Raw genomic sequence first — 17,949 nt, 5'->3', positions numbered from 1 at the left:
CCCTGTCTTGTTTATTTTGATACTTTAATTCTACAACATATCTAGGGTTCAAACCAGTGGGCTTGGATATATAAAACTCTCAGCTTTCCAACAATATCAAGCTTGTAAAATTTGGCCAAGTAGATTTGTCCCTATTTAAATTTGAAGTTGACATCAGATTGCAAATTAACTCTAAACTGGATTTTGAATTCAAACTAGGTCGGCTGGCGGGAAAAGCTAACGGGCTGCACAGAGAGAGAGGGAAGTGGGCCGGCCCAGCATCGCAGCGGGCCAGCTGACAGCGTGGGGTCCACGCGTTAGTGGGACTTAACCCAGCGAAACGGTACGCTGAGCGTGAGCCGCACGATTAGGAGGGGATCGAATGGTCCAGGGACGTCGTCGTCTCCGACGAGAAGAGGGCTTACTGGCGGCGACGGTGGACGGTGGGCGAGATCGACGGAGCTCAGGCGGTCATCGGAGATGTGCGCAGAGATGTTGTCGAAGACGGCGGTCCTCCTGGTAGCAGTGGCGTCTCCGGGGATGGCCTCCAACTCCGGCGAGCTTCGGCGGCAGTGCGCGGCAGTGAGTGAGCAATTGGGGAGCTCTGGTGGGCAATGTGGAGCGGTGAGGTGGCTAGGCGACTCAGGGAGAAGAGGGGAGGGCGATGGTGTGAAGGAATTGGAGCGGGAGGTCCTCCTTTTATAGCGGCGAGGCGAGGCCGTGGGGCGGCGATGAGGTCATCGTCGACGACGCGTCTACAGGGGCGGTGGTGGACTGGCGATGACGTAGGCGTGCAGGCAACGTCCTGGCGGTGACGCAGCGCGTGATTGCGGGGAAAACGAGGGAGAGGCGAGCTCGTACGCATGACGGGAGCGGCCAGTACCCACGGCGGACGTCGGCGAAGTGGGCGTCGTCTACGGCGTTCTCGCGGGCCAATGGCGGTGTCTGGGCGGTGCGCGGTGACATCGTGAAGTCGTTGGCGCAGAGAGCAAGGGCAGCGGTCAACGGAGCTGGTGGCGCGACGACGTGGCCAGGCGCGTCTGCGACGCTCGCCATGCGCGCTCTGGCGCGCGTGTGCATGTCTAGGCGTGTCTGGGCGTCACGTTTCTGGCGCGCCTGGTGCACCACTGGCACGATGCTGGTGTCCAGTAGACTCAGGAGAGTGTGGAGAGTGTGAATGACATGGTTGGGCTCATTGGATTCGACCAGAGAGAGAGGTGACATGGAGAGGCCATGCCATGCCACGGCATGGTGAGATTAGGTCAAGATGGTGATGATTTCTTGTACTCCTTCTTGTCTATTCTGCTTGGCAAGGCTGAGAGGGGTCAGAGAGGTACTAGAGATAACCTAGGATTGAGGAGGGAGGCTAAGAACTGCTGGTTTCTTTGATGCATGGGGTTGGCAGATTATTGTCCACAAGGTGTTTGAGGAAATGGCCGCAAGAAATATATTTTCGAATTTTAAAGAGATTTTTGGTGGAGTGTAAAGATATAATATTAGAAGTAGAATGGAGGTGGTGGTGGTCAAAATGGAGTGGAAATGCAAAATCACATATTGCATATGATCTTCAAATTGCATTATGGTTCCAACTTTGCTTGATCCCCATTTGAAATTGAGAAAGAATTTGGGGTGATGGTTTTGGTAAAAGTTGTTCACCTTGATGTTGTCTTGGATGAGGTGCAAAGAGTTGGCAAATTATAGTAGGGAAATCTCTAAATAGCAGGGCTCAAAGATGGCATCAGACTAAAAATGTCACATGTGACCATTTTGCCTGTGAATTGGAAATTGCATTTGATTTCAATTTGATTTGGGTTTCTTTGATTCCAAAAGGGTTTATAAGTGTTTAGTAACCAATTCCAAACAATGGTGCAAGCCAAAGTGGTCTAGGTTAAGAATTTGCAAAAATGGCATAAGCCATATGTGTGTGTTGAGGTGACTTTTCTATTTTCTTTTTTCTTTTCTTTTTCCTCCCAAATGGATGATCAAGAGATCCTTGGTTAGGGTTTTAGGGCAATGGAAATCAAACAAGCAATCATCATGGCAAAATTCACACTAAAATGATTAACAAGGTGATCTATATGCATAGCACTATATGGTGATAAAAAGTTTTTGTTGGTTCTCAAATTTGGTTTTTTGGAAACTCTCTCTTTCTTTCTTTATTGAAAAGTTGGGATGTTACAAAACCTTCCCCCTAACAAAAGATCTCGTCCCGAGATCTAAAGAAAACTAGGTACTAAAGAGATCTGGGTATTCCTTCTTCATGTCTTCTTCGCGCTCCCAAGTGGCTTCTTCTTCGGTGTGATTGCTCCATTGAATTTTCAGGAACTTGATACTCCTGGTGCGGGTGGTCCTGAAAGCTTCTTCAAGTATGCGGATAGGCACTTCACGGTAGGTCAAGTCCGTGTTGATATCCACCGAGTGGTGATCGATGTTCTTGAACACTTCGGTCTTCTCCGGTACTTCCAAGCACTTCCGGAGTAGTGAGATGTGAAACACATTGTGCACAGCCGACATTTCCTCTGGTAGTTCCAGTTGATAAGATACTTCGCCTCGGCGACTCGGAACTTTGAAGGGTCCGACATAACGGGGTGCAAGCTTTCCTTTCATCTGGAATCTCTGCATTCCTTTAAGAGGCGACACTTTGAGATAGACAAAGTCTCCGATCTCGAAGGTCATCTCTCGGCGTCTCTTGTCGGCGTAACTCTTGTGCCTTGACTGAGCAGTCTTGAGGTATTCGCGGATCTTGTGCACCTTTTCTTCAGCTTCTCGGAGAACATCTGGTCCAAAAACTTGGCTCTCTCCGACTTCCGACCAATTCAGGGGGTACGGCACTTCCTTCAACACAGGGCTTCAAAGGGGGCCATTTGCAAGCTGGCTTGATAACTGTTGTTGTACGAGAATTCTGCGTAAGGCAGGCAGTCTTCCCACTTGGATCCATATTCCAGTACACAAGCTCTCAACATGTCTTCGAGTATCTGGTTGACTCTTTCAGTCTGTCCGTCAGTCTTCGGGTGATATGTCGTGCTGAAATTCAGCCGGGTTCCTAGTCCTTCATGTACTTTCTGCCAGAACCTCGAGGTGAATTGTGATCCTCTATCCGACACTATGGACTTTGGGGTTCCGTGCAGGGCGACTATTCTGGAGATGTACAACTCAACTAACTTTGGGCCTTGGTATGTGGTCTTGACGGTGATAAAATGGGATACCTTGGTCAATCTGTCTACCACTACCCAGATAGAATCATTTCCTTTGCTTGATTTGGGCAGTCCGGTGATAAAATCCATTCCTACCGAATCCCACTTCCATTCAGGAATCTGCAGGGGCTGTAGCAGTCCTGCGGGTCGCTGATGTTCTGCCTTGACTCTCTGACAGATATCACACTTGGCGATGTAGCTTCCGATCTCTTGCTTCATTCCGTGCCACCAAATTGTTCCTTCAAATCTTGATACATCTTGGTACCTCCGGGGTGGATGGAATACAAGGTGTCGTGAGCTTCCTTCAGAATGACTTGCTTCAACTCCGAATCTGATGGCACACATAGGCGTCCGTTGTACCAAAGCACTCCTTCTTCATCTTCGGTGAATCCCGGTGCCTTTCCTGCGGCTATTTGGCTCTTGATTCCGTCAATGCTGGCGTTTCCCTTCTGGGCTTCCTTGATTTGACTCATCAAAGTCGGCTGAAGCTCTATGCTGGCTAGGTATTCTTCGCTAACTAGCTCTAGTCTAAACTGCTCAAACTCTTGATATAAACTAGGTTGTTCTATGGCGATCATGGAGTTCAACTGCATTGGCTGTCTACTCAGGGCATCCGCTACCACATTGGCCTTGCCGGGGTGATAGTGAATCTCCATATCATAGTCCTTAATCAACTCTATCAATCTGCGCTGCCTCATATTCAGCTCCTTCTGGGTGAAGATATACTTCAAGCTCTTGTGATCCGAATAGATCTCGCATCGATTACCCATGAGGTAATGACGCCATACTTTCAAAGCTAAGACTACGGCTGCTAACTCCAAGTCATGGGTGGGGTAGTTCTGCTCATGCTGCTTCAGTTGCCTTGACAGGTATGATATCACCTTGCCTTCTTGCATCAACACACATCCAAGACCAATCTTGGATGCATCACAATAGACGTCAAATGGCTTGGTGATATCGGGCATGATCGGGATTGGGGTCGTGGTTAATCTGCGCTTGAGTTGCTGGAAACTTTCTTCGCACTTGTCGGTCCAGTCAAACTTCTTGTCCTTCTTCAACAGTTGAGTCATTGGTCTTGCGATGCTGGAAAATCCTTCAACAAACCTGCGGTAATATCCCGCTAATCCGAGAAATGCACGGACTTCAGTCTGGGTGGTGGGGCTTTCCATTCCTCAACAGTTTTGATCTTAGTGGGATCTACAGCAATTCCTCCTGCAGACAAGATGTGTCCCAGGAATCCTACTTCCTTCAACCAAAACTCGCACTTGCTGAACTTGGCATACAACTTGTGTTGTCTAAGGGTTTCTAGGATAACTTCCAAATGTTGTTCATGTTCTTCTTCGGTTTTGGAGTAGATAAGAATGTCGTCGATGAAGACAACGACAAACTTATCCAAAAAGTTCATGAAGATCTTATTCATGAGGTTCATGAAGTAAGCGGGGGCATTGGTTAATCCAAACGACATGACATTGTACTCATACAACCCGTATCTGGTGGTGAAGGCAGTCTTCGGGATATCCGTTGCACGGATCTTCGGTCGATGATAACCAGTCCTAAGATCAATCTTAGAGAACACTTTGGCACCGGTCAAGCTGGTCAAACGAGTCTTCTATCTTTGGCAAGGGGTACTTGTTCTTGATGGTGACATCGTTGAGCTTACGGTAATCCGTACATAAACGAGTGGCACCGTCTTTCTTATCCACAAACAAAACTGGGGATCTCCAAGGCGACGCACTTGGTCAAATCAGACCTTTGTACAACATATCATCCAGTTGCTTCTTCAGTTCCACTAACTCTACGGGGTTCATGCTATAGGCTCTCTGGGCTATAGGTCCTGTTCCAGGGATTAACTCGATGATAAACTCGATATCCCGATCTGGGGGCATACCGGGTAGATCATCCGGAAACACATCGGGATATCGACAAACGACCACGATTTGATCCAAAGTTGGCTTGGCTAAACTCCGGTTACGAGTGAATTTTCCAGGCAGTCTTTCGGACACATGTTCTACTACCACTCCGGTGCTACTAGTCATGGTGATGGCCTTCTTGGCACAATCAATCAATCCATGATGTTTCGACATCCGATCCATACCAAGTACTACTTCCAAACCTTTTGCTCCCAGTCCAATCAAATTTGCATAAAAATCTATCTCATGAATTCTGATGGGTACATCTTTGCAAAATTTTCTAGCTTTGGTTGTTGATCCAGGTATTTGAACTATCATGACATGCTTCAAACGGATTGGTTGAATTTTACTAGTGCATGCAAAATCTTCGAGTAACAAACGAATGCGATGCTCCGTAATCAAACAACACTCGGCAGTGTATCGAGTTAACGAGAAAACATACCCAACACGACATCGGGTGCTTCCCGGGCTTCTTCGGCGTTCATGTGAAAGAGGCGGCCGGTGCGGTTGTTGGGGTTGTTGGGGGTGAACTTCTTGCCGGTGGAGACTCGGCATTGCTCGCTGAGCAAGGTGCGGCGGTGTTGGCGGCATTCTTGGCTAACCTTTTGGGGCACTCATTGGAGTAGTGTCCCACAACTCCACACTCGTAACAAGTGATGGTGGACTTGTCCTTGGGGGTGACGGGGATGGCATTGCTCCCAGTCCTTGGAGCGGTGTTGGTGTTGCTGTTGTTGGGGGCTCTCGGAGGAGCGTGGTTGAAGTTGTTGTTGTTGTTGTTGTTGTTGCTATTGTTGTTGTGGCCTCCTGGCCTGGGGTTTCCTCCACTCCGGTTTTGAAAACCCGGACGTGACATAGGTGCATTGGGCTTGTTGTTCCTTGGGGAAAAGCCTCCGCTTGAGCTGGGGCGATACCTTGGGGTATTGCTAGGCCCACTCTGATTCATCATGCGGCGTTTGCGGTTCTCATTGGCTTGGTGAAGTTTGCCTTCCATCTGGATGGCGGAATCCACCAGGGCTTCAAGGTCGGCAAAGGGGATGTTGACTAAGACCTGCTCGCATCTCATCATGCAGACCATTCAGGAATCTCTCCTTTCTCTTCTCTGTGGTGTCGGTTTCATCGGGGGCGTACCTTGACAGGGTGAGGAACCTGTCGCGGTATTCTACCACCGACACAGTTCGCGGAACTCATCCCTCATCTTCTTTATCAAACCGGGGGGCACATGATACTTGCTGAACTTGAGCTTGAAATCTGCCCAAGTCATGATCTGTCCGGCGTTCATAGCACGGGTGCTTGTCCACCAAGCTCTTGCTGGTCCTGCTAAGTAGTGCGTGGCAAACAACACTTTCTCCTGGTCGTCTACTCCGGCCACTTCTAGGTTGTTTTCCATAGTCTGGAGCCAATCATCGGCGTCCAGGGGTTCTTCGATCTTGCTGAAAACTGGTGGGTTGGTGTTTTGGAAGTTTTTGAGCTTTGACCCTGGGTGATCATGGTTCCCATGGCCATGGTTGTTGTTGGCAAGCTGTTGGAGCGCTGCAATGTTGGCATGTCGTTCTGCTCGTTCAGCTTCTCTATCTTCCAACATGATCTGCAGCATCTGCATCATAGCATCTTGATTCGCGCTACGAGTTGGAGGGGCCATCTGAATATGGAAATAGATCATAAGATGAGAGGGAAATTTCTATGGATTATTTTGAGTAAGTTCAAAAAGTTAAAACTTGAATTCTTTTGATGTTAACACAAACACTGATGAGGATATCCAGGCCTGGTACACTAGGACAGCCATTGATATGATGATTAAGTCTAAGGTTGTACCAGTATTTTATCATAGTCTTGTTATTAGGAAATAATAATGTAGCCAGGTCATGTGGTGGGCCAAATTAGGGTTTTAGTAGTGTCTATTTGACTTGGGCCTGTCCAAGTCGAATTAGGGTTAGGCCCATAAGTGGGCGCCCCAACCCAATAGGGGTTGGCCGGCCACCTCTCCCCCTCATATAAGGAGGTGGGGCGGCTAGGGTTTAGAGAGATTAGATTGAATCCAGAATATGTAGAACCTTGAGTTCCAGTTATCACCGTTCCTATGGGATCGGCGTGTGTGACGGCGTCTCGGACGTTCGTCCCGCTTATCTATCAATAAAGGTGTGAGAGTTCTTGAGTCTGTCAAGGGTGATCATGCGTGCGAGAAGGTCCTCGAACTGTCGAGGGTTATCGAGCTTGGCGTGTCTATTCTGCAAGAGGTTCGGCGTTCTTCGTCGAGTTGCTCGCCGGATTGGCGTTCCCCACCTTCAAGCTGCGTGTATTGCACACGTGGTTGGGAGACTTATCGGATCCTATGGATCAAGGAGATGCACCGTGAAAGATCGGGCCAAGTCCCCTTATCATCTTGGTATCAGAGCGCTAGGTTGATCACGGTGCGGTTTGTTTGTTGTTCGCCATTATTTTTCTCGATTTGGAGTGGATACCATTGGGTACGTCACCACCATACTGTTGGTGAAGATCGAGGAAGCCTTCGTACATGCGAAGGAGGAGGCGGCAGCAAGGAAGAGGAAGGAGCAGTGCTGCAGAATCTCTGACACGACAGGAGTTCGCCTGAATTCTCTGCCGCGGCAGGAAAAATCGCGAGGAAGAAGTTCAGATCCGTCAGGATACCGGCACTGCCGGCCTTGACACACCGGCACTTCCGGCCTCAACACCCCTGCACTGCCAGCCTTCCCAAAATTTTGACAGTTTTCTCTGCCGCGGCAGGATTTCTGCCAGTTTCTCTGCCGCGACAGGAATTTTCTGCCGTGAGTCTGTTTTTGGCTGTTTCCTGCTGCTGTTGTTGTTGTTGTTGTTGTTGTTGCTTTTTCATGGTGGAGTGTATGAAAAAATTTCTTCAAAGAAGGAAGACATTGGTGATCCAAGAGAGTGCGTACTCGGGTGTGTTCAGCTTATTTGGATCCATGGCGGACAGGAGTTTGTTCTGTTTGTTTTGGGTGATATGTATGGCGCGCTTCAGTTGCGTTTGGGAGGATGCTTGTGTCTTCAATCAGGTTGATGGCATCGAAGACCAAAGGGGCGTCAAGGTCAAGTCAAGCTAGTCGAGAGGGAGGATGAGGTGTGGAAGACTGGCGAGGCTTGAGGATGAAGACCGGCGATGTTACTTGTCTGACGTCACCCTTTTTCTAGCAGACCCACACGCGTTGGGGACAACGCTTCTTGAAGAAGGGGAGGATGATGAGGATATCCAGGCCTGGTACACCAGGACAGCCATTGATATGATGATTAAGTCTAAGGTTGTACCAGTATTTTATCATAGTCTTGTTATTAGGAAATAATAATGTAGCCAGGTCATGTGGTGGGCCAAATTAGGGTTTTAGTAGTGTCTATTTGACTTGGGCCTGTCCAAGTCGAATTAGGGTTAGGCCCATAAGTGGGCGCCCCAACCCAATAGGGGTTGGCCGGCCACCTCTCCCCCTCATATAAGGAGGTGGGGCGGCTAGGGTTTAGAGAGATTAGATTGAATCCAGAATATGTAGAGCCTTGAGTTCTAGTTATCATCGTTCCTATGGGATCGGCGTGTGTGACGGCGTCTCGGACGTTCGTCCAGTTATCTATCAATAAAGGTGTGAGAGTTCTTGAGTCTGTCAAGGGTGATCATGCGTGCGAGAAGGTCCTCGAACTGTCGAGGGTTATCGAGCTTGGTGTGTCTATTCTGCAAGAGGTTCGGCGTTCTTCGTCGAGTTGCTCGCCGGATTGGCGTTCCCCATCTTCAGGCTGCGTGTATTGCACACGTGGTTGGGAGACTTATCGGATCCTATGGATCAAGGAGATGCACCGTGAAAGATCGGGCCAAGTCCCCTTATCAAACACACATTCATTCATTCATTCAGCATATATTACAAGCTAACACCCAATGGTTTTAAGAACCATTTACTCGCGCTACGATACAGTCGGACGGGATACAACTCACACCTACATAAGTGAACTAGTGCATCTACTCCTCATCATCATCCACATCGATCGGGATGATTCCATCCTCTCCGGCCTCCAGAAACTCGTAGTCCTCCTCCTCGGTGTTCTCATCCTCCTCGAAGTCATCGTCATCACTCAGGAAGGCTTCTCCTCCCTGAAGGTCTTCACCTTCTTCTTCCATCTCATTCAGCTAGTCCTCTTGGGCCTTGACAGTGGCCTCCAAGGATACTATCCTGGCGCGAAGGCGCGTGATGGTAGCGTCCTTCTTGGCACGCTGCAGGTGGAGTGTCTTGCGGTCCTTTGCAAGCATCTTGATTGCATCGGCACGATTTGCCAGTGCAAGGTGAGTCTGGTTGGCATAGGCGCGGGCGTTGTCCAGATCCTGCTGAGTGTGGTACAGCATGAAGTCCAGGTGATCCACGTGGTGCCTCAACTGGGGGTGCAACAGCAGGTCCATGGTTTCTCTAGCGGTGTTACGCCTTGCGAGATGCGCAAAGCGTTCCTCCTGGAGGGCTGCCACATTCTGTCCGCACAAACGAGCAAGTTCTTCCTGAAGAGCACGTGCAAGTCCGTCGAGCCAGTTGCTTTCCCTGAAGGAGAAGAGGATCCTCTCGGAGGTGGGAGGCTCCATCTTGCCCCTCAAGTCAGCGGTGATGATCCACTGCAGCTCCCCTCCGGGATGGTCGTTGACCTCGACTCCGTGGAACTCGGGGTACGGGCGTCCAAGAAAGTCCGACAGGGCATCCAGGTCCTGCTCAAAAATCAGACTCCCACCATTCCCCAACTGGTAGAACTTGGTGTTGTTTGGCTCCATCTGAAAGTGAATTGGATGAGTAAGTTAGAGAGGTGAACAAGTGTGGCAAAATTTTATGTAGATTTATAAGGAAGAGCATGGCTTCTTATTTCAACAAGATCTCAAAGAGAAGAAAGTGGTTAAGTTTTTCAGAAATATTCACTTCATTTGTTTTTGAATTTAAGTTTTTCAGAACGTCCATTCTAACTAGGGTCTCCTAAGGTCAAACAATGGCTCTAATACCAACTTGTCAACACCCGGATTTTTAAGTCCAGATGCCTATTATGCCCTTCATCGCAATCCCAGGAATAATGTTGTTGCGAGACATAACAGTTGATATCATAAGTCATCATTCATTAGAAGCCATAATCGTCTTACGAAAGTAGATCACATGATCCAATATTATAACCATAGTTGATCTATTGATCAACGAACATCACAAATATTACAAAGTGGAAGCGTAGTAGTAGTAGTGTACTATCTAATTCCACAGGCCAACGCTTGACGTTAGAAGAACTCCTAGTTGTTGTAGCCGTCCTAATGGCCGTCATCTTCGTACTGCTGCTCCTCTTCATAGTCTGGCCATTTGAATAGCCAGGGACACAGCCGTGAGTACTTTTAAAGTACTCGCAAACTAATACTAAGGTAAGTAACACTATTTCACTAAAGAGGGTTCTAAGCTCTAGGTTTATTTGCATAAAGCCAATTTTAGTTCATAAGCATTTAGTAAAAGACTCATCATTTGCTAACTAACTCAAGTGGGAACATTAGTGTCATTCCCACAACTCAGTTGTGATTCAAGTCAAGTCACCCTTCACCATTCACTTTACCAACATTTTCAAGAATCTGACACCGGAAACTGTATGGCTTTTCCAACCGTCTGTAACCGTGGACACGGCTATTCGAATAGGTTTACACTCTGCAGAGGTTGCACACTTGTGCCAAAACATATGATTACATCTGTCGGGGATAACCCCGAATCATCGTAACTCAGTACGCGGATCATCAACCATAACCTTTCACTTATACATACTAGTATAGGCACCTCTCCCCATGATCTTGGCCTCCCAGTGAAGACAAACCGTCAGCCTGGGAACTGCACAGGTCTTGGCCGGACAATTCACCTCATTTCACATCATTTCACTTTCAAATGAGGCAGCCTCGGCATAACCCCTATGATGCTTGTTCAGAGGGAACCCATACTAAGACACATAAACTTCCAGTTAAGCCCTACCCATAATCAGGTATTGTGGGGGTACTTGTAAATTGGAAAGGTATCGCATCCAAACCAATATCAGTTTTAGTCAAAAATCACCATCTTCTCCAAGTCATATTCACCTTCAAAAATCATTCAAGTCACTTCACTTCACCAAGTCCCCATCTAGAGTAGTCAATTTTATTTGTTAGCACTAGCAACTAATCATGAGGGGTGCTAACTTAGCTTTGCTTGTTCTAGGCTAAGTTTGGTACTATTGTGCTACTCTAGACCAAGTGAATCATGGATCAAAAAGTAACTTTGATAAATAAAATTCAATAAAACTTGTACAATAAAAACTTGGGATAGGACCCTTAAGCATAAAGTAAAAGAGGGTGATGCATTGCTCTTGTAGAGCTTTGCACTTTGCAAGTGTATTAGCTTGCCTTGGTTGGGGAATTGGTTAAAGTGGTCTTCTTCTCCTTGGAAGTAGACCTCCTCCTCCTCCTCTTGATACTCCTCGGTACTAGCGTCTAAAATCGAATACGAGGTATACAATTATCGTACCAAACTTAAGTACTAGACTAGGCACACACATGAGTCACACAACTTAGGCTAGCATCACACATTACTATTAAGTTGGTGGACTTGTTTTCTTATTTAAGAAAAATAATTTTCTCTCATACTAATTAAGGTGTTTCTTTTCCTTCTTTAGAGAAATAATTTCCTCTCATTATCTTATTAAGATTTAATTTCTTCCATGAATCACATATGACCTAGGTTGACCAAAGTCAACCTCTTCATACTCATCATTTAAGAAAATGAATTAAATGAGGTGAAGCACCTCATGCAATTTAATCCTAACATAGTAATGATTTAATATCATCAAACCATTTCACATGAGAACCTATAGACCAGGGTCTCTATCTCATTTTGAAATGTTTGTGACAAGATTTAAATGAGAGAAAAACTCCCATATGATTTATAAATAGTTTTGGACAATATCATTGACTAGAAATAGCCATATAGTCCTCTAATTAAACTAGGCCATGATCACTCAAAGCAACCATGCCATATTGTTGCAGAAACAATTTGTGCAAGTGAAAAGTGAGCTATGAGAGTTGAAATCAACTTAATAGCATTTTTGGTTGATTTTTAATAATTGTTTGAAGTCACAAAAGGCCCTGCCTTGTTTATTTTGCTACTTTAATTCTACAACATATCTTTGGTTCAAACCAGTGGGGTTGGATAGATAAAACTCTCAGCTTTCCAACAATATCAAGCTTGTAAAATTTGGCCAAGTAGATTTGTCCCTATTTCAATTTGAAGTTGACATCAGATTGCAAATTAACTCTAAACTGGATTTTGAATTCAAACTAGGTGGGCTGGCGGGAAAAGCTAACGGGCTGCGCAGAGAGAGAGGGAAGTGGGCCGGCCCAGCACCGAAGCGGGCCAGCTGACAGCGTGGGGTCCACACGTCAGTGGGACTTAACCCAGCGAAACGGTACGCTGAGCGTGAGCCGCACGATTAGGAGGGGATCGAACGGTCCAGGGACGTCGTCGTCTCCGACGAGAAGAGGGCTTACTGGCAGTGACGGTGGACGGTGGGCGAGCTCGACGGAGCTCCGGCGGTCGTCGGAGATGTGCGCAGCGACGTTGTCGAAGACGGCGGTCCTCCTGGTAGCAGTGGCGTCTCCGGGATGGCCTCCAACTCCGGCGAGCTTCAGCGGCAGTGCGCGGCAGTGAGTGAGCAATTGGGGAGCTCTGGTGGGCAATGTGGAGCAGCGAGGTGGCTAGGCGACTCAGGGAGAAGAGGTGAGGGCGATGGTGTGAAGGAATTGGAGCGGGAGGTCCTCCTTTTATAGCGGCGAGGCGAGGCCGTGGGGCGGCGATGAGGTCATCGTCGACGACGCGGCTACAGGGGCGGTGGTGGACTGGCGATGACGCAGGCGTGCAGGCGACGTCCTGGCGGTGACGCGGCGTGTGATTGCGGGGAAAACGAGGGAGAGGCGAGCTCGTACGCATGACGGGAGCGGCCAGTTCCCGCGGCGGACGTCGGTGAAGTGGGCGTCGTCTACGGCGTTCCCGCGGGCCAATGGCGGTGTCTGCGCGGTGCGCGGTGACGTCGTGAAGCTGTTGGCGCAGAGAGCAAGGGCAGCGGTCAACGGAGCTGGTGGCGCGACGACGTGGACAGGCGCGTCTGCGACGCTCGCCATGCACGCTCTGGCGCGCGTGTGCATGTCTGGGCGTGTCTGGGCGTCATGTTTTTGGCGCGCCTGGTGCACCACTGGCACGATGCTGGTGTCCGAGAGACTCGGGGAGAGTGTGGAGAGTGTGAATGACATGGTTGGGCTCATTGGATTCGACCAGAGAGAGATGTGACATAGAGAGGCCATGCCATGCCACGGCATGGTGAGATTAGGTCAAGATGGTGATGATTTCTTGTACTCCTTCTTGTCTATTCTGCTTGGCAAGGTTGAGAGGGGTCAGAGAGGTACTAGAGATAACCTAGGGTTGAGGAGGGAGGCTAAAAACTGCTGGTTTCTTTGATGCATGGGGTTGGCAGATTATTATCCACAAGGTGTTTGAGGAAATTTTGAAGAGATTTTTGGTGGAGTGTAAAGATATAATATTATAAGTAGAATGGAGGTGGTGGTGGTCAAAATGGAGTGGAAATGCAAAATCACATGTTACATATGATCTTCAAATTGCATTATGGTTCCAACTTTGCTTGATCCCCATTTGAAATTGAGAAAGAATTTGGGGTGATGGTTTTGGGAAAAGTTGTTCACCTTGATGTTGTCTTGGATGAGGTGCAAAGAGTTGGCAAAGTATAGTAGGGAAATCTCTAAATAGCAGGGCTCAAAGATGGCATCAGACCAAAAATGTCACATCTCTAAATAGCATGTGAATTGGAAATTGCATTTGATTTCAATTTGATTTGGGTTTCTTTGATTCCAAAAGAGTTTATAAGTGTTTAATAACCAATTCCAAACAATGGTGCAAGCCAAAGTGTTCTAGGTTAAGAATTTGCAAAAATGGCATAAGCCATATGTGTGTGTTGAGGTGACTTTTCTATTTTCTTTTCTCTTTTCTTTTTCCTCCCAAATGGATGATCAAGAGATCCTTGGTTAGGGTTTTAGGGCAATGGAAATCAAACAAGCAATCATCATGGCAAAATGCACACTAAAATGATTAACAAGGTGATCTATATGCATAGCACTATATGGTGATAAAAAGTTTTTGTTCGTTCTCAAATTTGGTTTTTTGGAAACTCTCTCTTTCTTTCTTTATTGAAAAGTTGGGATGTTACAGTATTGCCATAGTACATTATGATATTACAGATTTGTTTTGAATTTTCATAGTGAGTCGTGAATATATGTGCATTGAGAAATAAAATTTGAGTACCGGTGGCAACGCACGGGCAGTTGTACTAGTAATGAAAAAGTTGTGAACTTTGAATTAACACCCATTTAGTTGCAGTGTATTGAATAACACCAAAGTATTACAATGGGCCAACTCAAATGGAAAAAATTGCTTCCTCCATATCCCCGTGTGATGTGGGCCACATCACTACGCGCTTCACATAAAAGAATCATCTTCTATTGCTACAAGTGGAACCAACAATTAGAACCACTTTTTCACATTGAATCGATGTCTCGCTATGTATATATATAATCGGCTGAAATGGCGCATTAAAACCCTTGGTCTTAGATGGCCCTCCGCCCAATCCCCCGAACCTTTGAGTACCTCCCCAAGACCCCAAGTTGCACACAACGCCCATGGGTCCTACGAGGGGATTAGGTGGTTGCGATCCGTGACCGACAAAGGCATTATGTAGGTATGTGTACACTTTTGTTTTACGAAACACTTATTCTAGGGATGAGGTGCTTTTTGCACCCGGGAGCATATGCTCCTGCTTTTCGAAATGACTTAAAGCTAGTTTAAATTTTAGTTCTAAACAAAAAAAATTACGTGTATGTCTCGACGTATTATGTGTTCAAAACGACATTTTGTACGTAGTGTGCAAAAAACACAAATTTTTATGCTCCATGAGATATTCCTTTATTTTTTTTACATGAAACATAAAAAAATGTCACTTTTCCGTGAAACTTGGCATGCACACATATATTGTCTATATATACGGGCCAATGTTTTCTTCATATTTGTCTAACATTTTAGAATGTTTTTCACGGGTAGCAGGAGCATATGCTCCTAGATTCAATTGTGGAATTCCTATTTTTCTATTATTAATTAATAATAATAACTCATTATGAAACGTACATATAAAAACACTCGATTTATCAAAAAAGAAGTGATGCCAATGCGGCCCATTAAAAAGGGCTTAAGTGGGAGGATGCTCCTACTTGCAGGGAGCGCCTATGCTCCGCCCTTAGCGGGAGAGATGGTACGCTCCGCCTGAAGAGATTTTTTTTGGGCCTCTCCAAATGCGGCCCAACAAAAGGTACTGCTTCTCTTTTTTTCTCCTTTCAGTTTATATTTTAAAAATGTTTAAATTTAATAAATGTTGAAATCTAAAAAAGTTTTGATTACAAAATGTTCAGATTTAACAAATACTCGGTTCTAAAATGTTTAAATCAAAAAATTCTAAATTCAAAAAAATCAAATTAGAAAAATGTTCAGATTAAAAAATGTTCAAATTTAAAAATGTTCCGTTTAAAGAAAATTGAATCTGAAAAAGTTCGAATTTGGTTAAAGTTCAAAACTAAAAAATGTTCAGATTTAAAAAATGTTCGAAACTGAAAATTTTCGAATTTAAAAAAAGTTCAATATTCAAAAAAGTTCAAATTTTAAATGTACATAAAACCGACCGAAAAACCAGAGATAAAAACCGTTGAGAAAACAACACACAAACAGCCATGGACAGCCAAAAACCGAGAAAACCGTGGAATAAAATCCTCACTAGCAGAAACTCAGTAGTAATGGGCCGGCCCAAAAGCATTGCTCCCTGAGCGGAGCCCCAGATTCATCCCGATATAAGCGGAGAATAGGATTCGCCGCTCCGCCCTTAGCGGGAGAGATGGTACGCTCCGCTTGAAGAGATTTTTTCTGGGCCTCTCCAAATGCGGCCCAACAAAAGGTACTGTTTCTCTTTTTTTTCTCCTTTCAGTTTATATTTTAAAAATGTTTAAATTCAATAAATGTTGAAATCTAAAAAAATTGATTATAAAATGTCCAGATTTAACAAATACTCTGTTCTAAAAAGTTTAAATCTAAAAATTCTAAATTCAAAAAAATTAAATTAGAAAAATGTTCAGATTAAAAAATGTTTGAACCTAAAAAAGTTCAAATATAAAAATGTTCCGTTTAAAAAAATCGAATCTGAAAAAGTTTGAATTTGAAAAAGTTCAAAGTAAAAAAAATCAAAATTTTAAAAATGTTCGAAACTGAAAATTTTCGAATTTACAACAAGGTCAATATTCAAAAAAGTTCAAATTTTAAATGTACATAAAACCGATCGAAAAAACAAAAAAAAACAAGGATAAAAACCATTGAGAAAACAACACACAAACAGCCATTGACATCCAAAAACCGAGAAAACCATGAAATAAAATCATCACTAGCAGAAACTCGGTCGTAATGGGTCGGCCCAAAAGCATCGCTCTGGAGCCCCAGATTCATCCCGCTATAAGCGAAGAATAGGATTCACCGCTCCGCCCTTAGCGCTTAGCGGGAGAGATTGTACGCTCCGCCTGAAGAGATTTTTTCTGGGCCTCTCCAAATAAGGCCCAACAAAAGGTACTGCTTCTCTTTTTTTCTCCTTTCATTTTATATTTTAAAAATGTTTAATTCAATAAATTTTGAAATCTCAAAAAGTTTTGATTACAACATGTTCAGATTTAACAAATACTGGGTTCTAAAAAGTTTAAATCTAAAAATTCTAAATTCAAAAAAATCAAATTAGAAAAATGTTCAGATTAAAAAATATTTGAATCTAAAAAAGTTCAAATTTAAAAATGTTCAATTTTAAAAAAAAACGTAACCGGACAGGATATTCAGATACCATTGTTCCGTGATGTTAGTCTTGCGGATGGAGCCGTGGTTGATGGTGGCAAAAGTTTATTTCTTGGAGCTAGGCCAATTTCCAAGAGAGATGTGGATGGTAGGACGGCTATGATCTCTAAAGGGCTCACGTTTGATACCTTCTTGGAATTGAAGGTATGATTGAAGGAGTTCTCGATTAAGCATCATCGCCTTTACATCGTTGTGCACTTGGACTTGAAGAAGCGGTACACGCTAAAATGTGTAGATAAAAGGTGTCCATGGGTTGTCTGTGCAAGACCTTTCAAAAAAGGGCCCTCTTTGCACATAACAAGTTGTGTAGCCACTCACATGTGCCGGGGGGCGAAGCTTGATGGCAAGGATGCGCAGCCGGGCCACCGTCAACTCACATCCGAGTTCATTGCATACAAGCTCTCGGCTGAGATATCATCACTTTCAACCATGAGCATTAGGTCCGTGCAAGATACGGCGAAATCCCGGTTTGACTACGACGTCAAGTATGGGAAGGCATGGAAGGCTGATACGCGTGAAGCACACGTCCGTTGGGAACCCCAAGAGGAAGGTGTGATGCGTACAGCAGCAAGTTTTCCCTCAGTAAGAAACCAAGGTTATCGAACCAGTAGGAGTCAAGGAACACGTGAAGGTTGTTGGTGGCGGAGTGTAGTGCGGCGCAACACCAGGGATTCCGGCGCCAACGTGGAACCTGCACAACACAATCAAAGTACTTCGCCCCAACGTAATAGTGAGGTTGTCAATCTCACCGGCTTGCTGTAAACAAATGATTAGATGTATAGTGTGGATTATGATGGTTGTTTGCGAAGAACAGTAAAGAACAAGTATTGCAGTAGATTATATTTCAGATGTAAAGAATGGACCGGGGTCCACATTTCACTAGTGGTGTCT

The sequence above is a fragment of the Lolium rigidum genome, chromosome 1 (genome assembly GCF_022539505.1).
Source record: "Lolium rigidum isolate FL_2022 chromosome 1, APGP_CSIRO_Lrig_0.1, whole genome shotgun sequence".
Taxonomy (NCBI): Eukaryota; Viridiplantae; Streptophyta; class Magnoliopsida; order Poales; family Poaceae; genus Lolium; species Lolium rigidum.
This window is presented reverse-complemented; position numbering follows the sequence as displayed.